Genomic DNA, 12,521 nt, shown 5'->3' with positions numbered 1-12,521 from the left:
TCACTCAAGTGTATAAGAAGTACCATAAACACTCAAATCAAGTAACATGTAATGCTTACCATAGGCTTGCTCAACGTCAAACGTCTCCTCTGTTCTGATGTGAAAGTAAACCTAAGATCAGAAAGGTCTTTATTTGGGTTGTAATGTAGGCTCTTTGGACGGTAGGGTGAATTTAGGCTATAGCGACTAAAGAATATAATTGAATCACACATCTCCACAACAACCATTCCCCCAAATGATTCTCAATACTTGGCTTTATCAAGCTTCCTTCCAAGACCCACTTATTCAAAACTCCATCACACTTTCTATTTATTTACAATACTTCTCTCTTTTTCTTTTTTTTTTCTTCTAGACTTCGCCTAGCTTATACCTCCAAATTTTATTTTTATTTTATTTATTTTATTTTTTATTTTATATACCTATATATACATATCTTCCCATCCTTTGTAACATTGTGTTTTTCTCCCCTCTTATAGGTTTTTCGAACATCCCTTTTCAACTATCAAACACATTTTTGGCTATGAAGGCTAACTAGGGATTTTATAAGCGTATGAGGATAATCAAAGAATGCATAACTTCATCCCTTAAGTTCACATCCACTATATAGACTTGACATGACGATGAGCAAGTTCTAGAAACAAAAGCAAGTACCCAATCAAATCACACATGAACAAAGTATGGCTCAAATATCACCGGGATTAGCATTGACCAAGCAAACAAGCACTTCACTCGCAATTAAATCATGAAATGATCACGAGTCCCTAACCATTCTAACCACAATTTTTACGACAAAAACAATTATCATCATAAGCCATCAACCCCGTACTTAGCACCAATTATCTTACATTCATCCATATTCGAATTTGAGTCCCACAGGCGGGACTTACACCAAATGACACCAAATAAAACATTAAAAAGAAAAAGTCTCAAGAACACAAGTACACATCATTAGCAAATGGAGAAAGGGAACAACCAATCCATGTCAGAATCCCTCCCAAACTTATTCAAGCCAGAGGATAGAATAAGTTTGAAGAGAAGTGGATGGTTGAGATACCTCTATTCGGCCGGCGGTGGGCATCACTAGCATCGAAACGAGTCTGTAGCTACTGAAGCTACTCTCCATAGTGATCCAGCCGAGTTCCAAAGTTGTCAAGTCGAGTGTCGCACTGGGACCTCCATGCCTCGGTGTTCGCATTCTAATGCTGTGCCTGGATCCACCGGGCCTCCTGCTGGTCTCGGCTCACCCGAAATGATCGAATTCCTACAGCAATTTCCGCCAAGTAACTGTCGTTGGATGGCCTCCCTCGTGGTCGGCTCCTCTTGGGCTGGCTGCTCTAGCCTTCTTCATACTCCGTGGCGGGCTCTTCATCATCCTCGTTCATAGCTGCTGGGGCGTTCTCTATCTGCATGAGCTCCTCAGGGATATGCGGTTACGGAAGATAGGCGGGGTCGACATAATTGGGCACGACATCTGCGGCTCCTTCCCCTTGAGGGGGGTCACTCTCGATCTTCTCCAAATGGTCTGGAGTATCCATCTTCCAATTGGTCTGGTAGCCCCATCCGCTGACCGCGAAAAGCTGGGGGTCGGGGAACCTAATGCACATGTTTTGATCTATCCTGAAGTACCCTGCGCCCCGTCTATCAACCAGAATGATGTTGGACCTCTTAAATGTGTCCCAATCCAATATCATGGGACCGGGATCTGGGGTCCTTCCCTCAAAGCTCACTCCAAATTTGAAGGCCAACGTCGCTACAATTCGTCCACAACACAACTTGCCGCTTTGTCTCTTTGATTGCCTCTCCAGGTTTTTGATTATATAATGCCCAATGTTGATCCTCCTTCGTTTGAGCATTCCCCACAACACAAATAGTATTTATGTGGACATGCTGCCTGCTTCTGTGTGAGCTAAAGGGTAGTAGACCAAGGCCTTTGCCATGTACCGAAGGACAAGGTTTCTGATTGAGTTAATCTTGGCTCTGGATGGGGTGAACACCGCTTCGCTGCTGATCAAGCTCCAGAACTCGTTTCTATTATAATCCTCGAGAATGCCTTCCTCGCCTTCTTCCATTAGTTGGAAGAGTTCATTGAACTCTTCGACATAAATTGTGTGTTCTTCGTTAACGAGGCGGAAGGACATTGAGTTGATGTTCCTCCCCGAGGATTCCACTCTGAGGGTAGTGAAGAACTCCACCGTGAGGGCCTTGTAGGACCCGTGCTTCAAGGAAAACAAATGGCCAAGGTGTCCAGCTTGGACAAGGATATCCCAGGAGTGCTGAATTCCAAGTCCGTTTAAAGTGCCCCGATTTTGATACCTGGACGGTATGCTGTCTAGTGCCGCCAAGGCCTCCCATTTCCTGTTTTCCCCTTTTCGAAGGGTAACACCAACCTTCTGCGGTTTGAGAGTTCTCAGGGCCATCAGTAGTAGGTACCTAGAAAGAGAAATATTAGCGACTCCTCCAAACTTTAGGTCACAGATAAAGATGTAGGAAGATAGACTCTATTCCTAACATCCTCAATACCAATCACAACATTTGGGGCATACAAGCATTCTGGCTAGAAATTAGAAAGATAGACTTGATTTCTAAAATCTATAAACACAGTGTTGCCAATATTTTTCGGGAGATAGACTCAATCCCTATGCCCCATCATGTAGTTTATGTTCAAACAACAAATCCAACAATATTATCATCACAACCAAGGAATAGCAACAATGTTCATGCCCAACCTCAAACTTCAACTCAAGCAAGACAATGGATAATCTCAAGTCAACAATGCATACTTTAATGACTTCACCACAAGCAAAATTCATACCAAAACCCATACAATTTCACCAATTAAGCACAAGACCATCACCAATTCAACTTGTAAAGGCTATACACTTCATACCCATCACACATTGCACATCATACCCATGGATAGAGAGGATTAGAGGTGAAGAACATACATTTGTTGCTTATAGTGAGAGAAAATTCGAAAAGTAGGGTTCCTTCTTGAGTTTGTTGGTCAAACTACTCCAAATACAAAAATTAATCGGACCAAACTATTCTAGGAAGATGGAATTGAATATAGGAGGGTGGAATTTGTGGTGGGTGTGTGAGATTTGAGTAAATTTGTGTGTGTTTGGGAGAAATCGAGTAGGGGGGGAGGGGAAGGCGGGTGGGAGGTGGCGGGTGAGAGTGAGAGAAAAAAAAATGCACATACCTGCTCTTATAGTTAGGGCTCGCAGCGACGGACCCGGCCGAGTGGGATTTTACAACGGAAATTTCACCCGGTCGGGTGAGAGAAATTTGACACTCTCTGGACTACTGACGCTATTCGGCTCCGACCCGGCCGGGTGTAATTATTGTACTGGAATATCACCCGGCCGGGTGAACTCTTCTACTCCCTCTCTGGAACTTTCATTCACAAATTGACTGACCCGGCCGGGTAGTATTTGTTTGGGGTAAACTCACCCGGCCGGGTGACACTCTCTGGACAGATTTTTATGCTCATTCCGGGTTTACACTCCCTTGTAACCAGTGTTTACAACTTACTCCTGCAAAATGTCAGTTTCCAAGCAAAACCAATTCTACATTCCACTGAGATACTTGAGAAAGGAAACAAAACAAAGAGACTAAGGATACAAAAACCAAAAGAAGGAAGGAAAAACAAACACACCAAAAATCGAAAGACAAATCACGCCAAAGCCTATCTAGGTTGTGAATACGTTTTTCTTCTTACTAGATCTGGCCAAGTCCCCTACTGGAAAACTCATGAGGAGATTCATCGAATTTTCCTACTTGACCTTCTTAGTAAAAAGCCTTAGACTGTTTATTATATTTCAATAATAAACCATTATATTATATTATTTGTTCTCATAAATAGGTAAACAAGTGGATGTGGCGTTTCTCGTATACATGCACAAGCTGATTGTACAAAGGCATGTACGCTCGAAGCATATTTTAGTATACAAACTCCAACAATCTCCCACTTATACTCAAAGAATGCTTTCGAGTATACCAACCGCTTTATTGGCCTTGTGCTACACATTCACACACATTTTCTCCCACTTATACTCAAAGCAGGCTTTGTCCACTATGTACTCAAAACTATAATTCTTTAAAAAGAATCTACCAACATAGTTTTCTAGAGTACATAAAACGAAAATATACTTGTAATTTATAACCTTAATTCTTGCTAAGGAGCACGATTATTTGATCAAAATATTTCTAGGCCCTTTGATCCAGTGGAATAATTTTATGTGTCTTTCTCAAGTGCACTTATACATATTCCTCTATCAAAATCCATAATTTTGATCCTTCTGAATTTCTACTAATTAAAGTAGAATACCTATAGCAATATATAAAGTTTTAATCATGTCGAATATGATTCCCAAAATTTTAATTATCCAATCTTGGTATTATCCTTGCTATATAATTTGTGATGTAAATTTATGTATGAACATAATTACCTCATCACAATGACTAATTGGAAATTAGTTCTTATGACAAAATAAAACCGAATGATTGCATTCTTTGTTTTATAGTCATAAATTTCAAGAGTTCATTTATTTAACCATTTGTTGTGATCTTTAGAAATACTTTCTTTGGAAATCCAAAAGTAATTCTAATTTTTAATAGCTAACTTGGAAATGTCTTTTAATGTTATTAGAGTCTTAGAAAGTGTGCAATTCATCACTTCTTTCATTCTAGGGTGTGAACCCTTTTAACTCTATCAAACATTACCTTAATTCCATTTATGAATATTCTATGAGACAAATTTAGCTCCCACTTTTAAAAGTAGAAAAGTACCAGTCTCAATATTCTCTAAGGCTATTAAAACAATTTAAACAGTGCTTGGAGTTAAATTCATCCTAGTTTAATAAAATGAGCTATGAAGCTCTTATTAAACACTTAGAATTTAATCATTCATTTAAGAAAAGCTCCCACTATTTTAATTATCACTTTCACAACAAAATAAATAAAACAATAACTAGTCAAATAGTCAACTCTAGACTTGGAACATTAAAACAAATTTAATGTGCATACTATATTTACTATACAAGAACTTCTAGTATTTATAACAAATACTTATCTTGTTTCTAGTTGAATTTAATTTACTTGTCTTGTAATCAATTATTGTGATTATTTTTCTTACACCTTTATTTGAACAAACACGATCATTAGATCATTTTATTTTGTATTGAATCCATGTCGAACATTAATGTTCTACTGACTCATCAACAAAATAATGGTTCAAAAGACTTAAGGATTAAAGAAACTTAATAATCAATATTTCTAGAAGAAAACTTCATAATAATTGAATCAACAAATTTAATTACAAGTAAACATTTTGATATTAACCATGCTACATTTGATGTCATAAATAATTGGATAATAAAAACTTCATTTATCTAATAATGCAAGCATTATAAAATGACATCGATAATCCAAAAACACAATTGATAAACTAGGAATAAAATTCCATATCAATAATCCATATGATATCAAAACCAAACAATATAAAAAACTCTTAAAAAATTCAACAATGTAAACATAAAAGCAAAAATAAACTCTTCTGACTTGAACATGGTCATCTCGAAAGTCCACCCCTTTTTCTCATCTCAGTTTGAGCATTCACAAGCTTGTTATAAAGTTCCAGAATTGAAAACGTTTTGTCGTTAAACAAAATTTCATCTCTGACTTCATTAAAGCTATCTGGAAGTCCGTCAAGGATCATTATCTTCTGGGTTTCTGGGTCAGCTTTCCCCCCCGATAATTGAAGTTCATGGAAATAGCCATGCATGACTAGGACGTATTTGCCAACATCATGGACCTCTTCCAATACCTCACTCCTTAAATGCTCCACAGCGCGACCAACTCTTACCTTAGAGGACTTTTCTTCAAACCACTTGGGCTTGTTGACCAACGGCCTTTTGGGTTTGTCAAACCTCTCAAGGGCATTGCCAACACCGGCTAAAATGAAGCCCTTGAGATGACATTCCGCGGTATGCCACTGATCAGGAAACTCCTTGTCCTCTCCTTGTAGATGGTATGTGGGCGGACGATTCTTGCTGAGAATCAACCTCAAGTCATTGATCAAACGATCAACATCAAGCTTACTTTTCCATTCCTTAAACAATTCAGAGTCACGCTTCCTTGAACTAAGTATGGCATAATAAATATCCCAAGTGTCAATCATCTTTCGTTCAAGCTGAGAACAAATACCAATAATATAAACATGTAAAATTTCAAGGAATTGCAAATAACCACAAAACAATTCATCAATTTTACATCCACAAAAATCAAGCACAAACGTTCTTTTACTAGGAAGCCATGTCATATTCATGCAAGAAATTCATTATTTTTACTGGCCACAATGTCGACAGATAGTCCAGAGACCATAAGAATGGCATGGCTGACTAACAATGCTAAAGCGTATAACCATAAAATTAAGCACTAAGGATTCTTTACTTGTGCATGAACTCCTCTAAAGAAAGGTCGAACCGGACAAGCACCTCCTCCTTTAGCTCCCTCTAAGCATTATTAAAATACAATCCTTATAATTTCGCAGCAATATTGCTCTGGTAAAGACCAGTCGCGATATTACTGAAAAACTAATTTTACGGTTTTAATAACCTTTATCTAGAGAAGTCCAAACTTACGAACTGGTAATGTTCCTCCCGTAACAGGCCAGTCACTACTTTGCACTAAGACCAATTTTATGGAGGCCATATACAAACGTGTTGTAATTATCGCTTCATATTTTCTTGTTGGTGGTTTTAATAGTTTAATTATCACTTAAGCAGATAAGGCAGGTATCCACACTCAAAGAATAATTAAACATGTACTAGCTATGCATGTAAAGCAATAAGTACATAGGCGATGCACGAGTTAAACTAGAATTTAACAAATAAAATCATAACTCAAATTAAATATCCATCTTTCATCAATAAAACATGTAAACACATTTACAAAAGGTTCACATAAACATAATGACGAAACTTGATCATTTAATTAAGCATCTAAAATAAATAGATAGAATTAAAATTCTATCTTCACACAACCAAGATTATCTAGACATTAAGTCCAATCTTAAACAATCATACATTATTAGTTAAAATAACGTATCTTGATTATTAGAATTACCTTTTAATACTATTAGGATTTACTTAGATAGAATTAATTCATCCTTATCCTAAAATTAATGTCTAGGTATATATCATAAAAGATTAGCTAAGTGATGCACTTTTTATTTGCACTATAAATACCTGCAAGTATACAGAGTGGGTATAGTATAGCAAAAGGTTAGTACCGGGTATCGAACACGGGGAAGATGTACACAAACTGTCTATCTTCTACTAAAACTCAATTACTATCTGGAGAAACAAGAATTTTTGGAAACTTTTGAAAACAGTAAATATTAAAAACAGTAAACAACTAAATGCAAGCAAATCACAGAGAGAAAAGTATAGAGATAAGGGGAATTCCAGGGATGTGCTTTCACTTTTATGGTTATACAAATTCCAAACTACAATACCCTAGCACAGTTAATACTTTGAAAGGACGAGTCACCTAGCTTATGCTCATGCGATACAAACGTTGATTACTAACATTAGGGTTGTCAATCCTAACACGTAACTCCAAAAAGCTCCTAAGACCCTTGAAAAGTCCTCACTCTCAATTAACAGTGCCGTTTTAAAGGAAGCTAACTGTAGTGTTTACTAAGTGGATCTAACTCGCTAGAACTCTGTCACAGTTATGAAGCAAGTTGTATTGAATCATACATAATTGTGTCACTCAATTATGAAGCATCATGATTAACTTAGGGAAGAAACAAAGTAAAAACAAAACGGATATTAAATAGAAAACGGAATTGTATAACCAAAGGTGCTACTAACACATCCCTAGAATCCTATGAGTTTAGTTACACATGACTGAATAAACTAAAAACACAGATTGAAGGGAAAACAATTTGAACATAAAACTAAAGCAAATAAAACCCGTAGGTTGAATCCTTGTCGTTCTTGAAGTTCTTGAAATCCTTCTCCAACTCCTTGCATAATTGAAGTACTCTAGCTTTTGATCTCTATGAATGTTGCAAGTAGTCACTCTCTTTCTCTATGAATGTGTTCTTGTTGTGTGAAACTCCTTTTGATGAAGCTTGAGGTCCTATTTATAGGGGAAGATTATTCCTCATCATAGAAGGAAAAGATCTTCAAAGTTTGGTAAATCTTGGAGCAAATCTAGGGCTGGTCGGATTCGCCGCCTTTCTCCGGCGGGCCGCCGCACCTTGGCCGGCGGTCGCCGCGTTGGAGTCCAGAGACTCTGACCCTTCGGTGGCGGACCGCCACATGTCCTCCGGCGGTCGCCGGGCGAGACTCTTCTCCTAGCGTAAATTTCCGAGGCGGGCCGCCACATAGCTCTGACCGCCGGGCGCCGTACAACTTCGCGGCGGTCGCTGGTCGCCGTCTGACTCCAGATTTCCAGACTATGCGTTTTTACTCCCCTTTTCGGCTCAAATATGCACATTTCTCACAAAACACGTCAAAATACCAAAATGTATAGAATATGCAAATAATGGACATGTAGAGTGATTTTGATAACAAAAACGGACCAAATAATGGCCTTAAAACAGTGCAAAATCCGGGCGTATCAACTCCCCCAAACTTACATTTTTGTTTGTCCTCGAACAAAACACTAAAGACACAAGAATAGACGCACGGAATGCACAAGGACTAGACGTCATAATTGCCTCAAAAGATGAAAGAATAGATTAAGCATGGATTAACACAATCAAATCAAGCAAGGCTTAATAGTGCACTTTCATTACTAACTCGTGGAACACCTTGAATTCAAGCACTCACATGTGGCAAACTTCCAAAGATGGGAAGTGTTCTTTCTCTCACTCTCAAAGTGTATAAAGGTAAAGTGTAAATCACTCAAATCATGCATCATGCAAAGTTTACCATAGGCTTGCTCAAAGTCTAATCCCTCCTCTACTCAATGTGATTAAGCATCAAAAGTCCGAAAGGTCTTTCTTTTCGGTTGTAACGTAGGCTCTTTGGTAGGTGAGGAATATTTGGCTAAAAAGTGACTCAAATATAAAAATATCCCAAGTAGAGTTAAGATGACTCCACTTTTCTAAAACTTAAGGCACTTCTAACACTTTATTTTTCTCCTCCAATTTACTTTCAATCCTTTGATTTTATTTTCTTTTCACAACCATTCACACAATTTTTTTTTTTTTTTTTTTTTTCTTCTTTTTTTTTTTACACATCCTTTCTTTTTTTTCCTAAGATCAAGCACATATTTGGAATTTTTCTCAATTTCACAACTTGTACTTTCTTAATATTAAGCACACTACTTTTTATACTTTCATCCTTATCTCTCCAATTCCTTTACAAAAGAAGATAACAAAAACTATACTAACCCAAGGAATTGTCCCCCCATTTATTTTGGCTTCCAAAGAAAAGGCTTAAAGGCTCAAAATTGGCTCCAAAGGAAAAATTTGAGAGGGTCGAAAATTTTGGAAATAAAAGTAGCTAAGAAAAGACGGCCTAACATCCTCATAAATCAACTTAAATACTATGTAAACTTAGGCAGACTAGGAGCAAGTTCTAGAAACATATACATGCATACAGATAAATCACACAAGAAAGAATTTAAGGCTCAAATCTCACAAGGTAAAAGCACGATTCAAGGCGAACAAGCAATTCACTAATTATGCACCTTTTCACCCAACCATCATATCAAAACGTTAAGCCACACTTAAACATAGATGGAATATAATATCATTGGCAACTCGGTCTAATGTGTCCCTAAGCATGCGTGTTTCCAAGTTCTTCATGTTATGTTCATGACATGGATTCAAGAAAACATTTTTAGAACACAAAAATCTCCTACGGGTTTTGAAAATTAAAGCAAAAACAAACTAACAACAAAAAGAAAACCCTAAACTCACGGTCCACCACTTCATCCCCCCAAACTTATTTACAACAAAGTGTAAAATAAGTTTGTAGAGTCGGTAGGGACGTGAGTATACTACTGAAAACAAAAACATACCCTGAAAAATTTCGCGTAGAGGTTGAGCGGGGCGAAAATTCGAAGAATTTCGAAAAATCGCGCTGGAAAATTGTGCCCAGGTGGCGGTCCGCCGCAGCTGTTCGGCGGTCGCCGCACGTCAAAGATGCTTTCCAGCGTTCAGGTGGCGGACCACCGCAGAGCTTGCGGCGGTCGCCACGGAGAGGTCAGAACTTTCGAAACGATGGCCACTTCCTTTGGAACATGTAGACGAGGCCATTCCCATCACCCACGTCGCACAACTTCCAAAAATCCTCCATGATCCCCAAAGTTTGGAGAGGGAAATCGTGGGGATATCTAGAAGGTGCCGTTTCTCGGGCCGACACTTTCTTCCACATAGCCTTTTGCTCTTCCGTGGCAAGGCTAATGCCAAAGTTCTTTGCATTCTCCGGTTTCCCTTTTGATCCCATTATCCTACAAAAGAAATTACACTCTTAAAAGAGCATCAACAAGTAGGAGATCAAAAGTTCCCCCAAACTTGCATTCAACCAAGTAAAAATCAAGAGATAAGAACTTATATGCAAACTTGGGTAAAATAGCATCCTAATTTTTAGCATAATAACATTTTAAGCAAAAACAACCAAATTAGGACACAAAAAAAATCATCCCCCAACGTGAATTCATCCCCCATGCAGAGACGTATCAACCAAATATCCATAAAAACCAACAATCTCTACAAAATCACAAATATTACAATTCATGGAAGTAATAATAGCCTCACAATGCTATGAACATGATTGCTACTTTTAAACTCTAAAAACCAAGAGAGAATCATCATTCACAACTTAATAATCACCAACCAAGCAAATTTTAAACCATAGAATTAAAAAATTCATACACATAATCATCCCCCATCATGAATTAAGAGATTCTACCGAACAATTAACCCAAAATAAAGCACAATCCATGGAAGAAGTAAAGAAAAACCCAGAAATTGAGTTAGGATTCATACCTTTTTGTGGAGAGAATTTGTAGAAGAAGAGAGCTCTAGACTTTGAGAGAATTGAGAGAATGATAGTGTGGGTGTGTGAATTTGGTGATTTATATAGGTGGGGGTTGTGTGCAAGGAAGGAATTTGAGAAGGAATGTGAAAAGGAATGGAAAACATACCTTTTATAGTGAAAATCCCGTCTCTGGACTGCGTGTGGCGACCGCCGCGTCTCTCGTGGCGGGCCGCCACACGGGCCTTCGTAAACAGCAATCCTGGCGGGCCGCCGCGCCCCGTGCAGCGGTTACTCTGGCCCGCCCTAAGCCTGCCCTAGGCCCGATCCTTCCTGCACATATTAACACACGTGTGGCGACTGCCGTGCTTTAAGTGCGGCGACCGCCACCAATTTTTTTTTTTTTTTTTTAACAGAACATAAAAAAAAAACGAGAGAATAAAAAAAGTAAAAGAAAATTGGGTTGCCTCCCAATAAGCGCTTTTGTTAAAGTCGTTAGCTCGACTTGAAGTGGCCCACTAGTTGGGCGGATCAATAACTCGAGTGTTGAAAATTGGCATAGGGAGCAATTTGGTCCCTAGCTTCTTCCACCACTTGTACTTCCCCTCTTTCGTTTTGATGACGTATATCTCGGGGTCCTCTTTGGGTGTTTTCTTTCTCTTCTGTTTCTTCTTCTGTGGAGCAGATATAGAAGAATTAGCATCACCCTTTTTAGAAGAGTGTCTTACCTCTTTGACAATGTAGATAGTGGAGGTAGAAGGATCCTCCGCTTCAAAGGGATCTTTGGACTTGGTCAAGTCGGTAGCCATGACTGCGCTGCACTGTTGTTCCATTTTTGCCCGCTTTGCCTCTTCAAACTTTAGCATCTCGCTCTCGATCTTCTAGGTGGATTGACCATGATTATCACTGATTGTGATCTCGCCACGACCTACATCAATCAAAGCTTTGCAAGTGGCAAGAAAATCTCTACCTAAGATTAGAGGGACGTTCTTGTCTACTTTCATGTCAAGCACAATAAAGTCGGCAGGAAAAATAAAATCATCAACTTTAACTAAGACATCCTCAATCATACCTACAGTCTTGATGGAAGAGTTATCGGCCAACCTGAGTGTTACATCTGAAGATTTGAGTGGCCCGATGTTGAGCTTTTCGTAGTACTTCAGTGGCATGAGATTGATGGACGATCCTAAGTCGCACAGTGCTTTGTCAACCTTCCCTTCTCCAATTCGGCACCTAATGATGAACTGGCCCGGATCTCATTGCTTCACTGCCCTTTCCTTTTGGATGATCTCGTTGCAATGATGCGGTAGCTTAAGGTCGGCTTTGGTCGGCTTTTTTTTCCTCATTACCGCCTCCCTTAGTAGCTTCGCATACTTTGGTATCTCCTGCAACGATTCAACAAGTGGAATGTTAGTATGGACTTTGCAAAACATGTTAAGGAATTGCTTGAACTACTCTTCAAGCTTGAACTTCCTCTTTGGCTGAAAAGGGAGTACAATCCCGTTGTGCCGCACAAGC

Source organism: Salvia hispanica, chromosome 4 (genome assembly GCF_029641045.1).
Source record: "Salvia hispanica isolate PSC_SH4W2 chromosome 4, Shi_PSC_v1, whole genome shotgun sequence".
NCBI lineage: Eukaryota > Viridiplantae > Streptophyta > Magnoliopsida > Lamiales > Lamiaceae > Salvia > Salvia hispanica.
The sequence above is the reverse complement of the archived record's forward strand: the minus strand, read 5'-3'. Positions refer to the sequence as shown.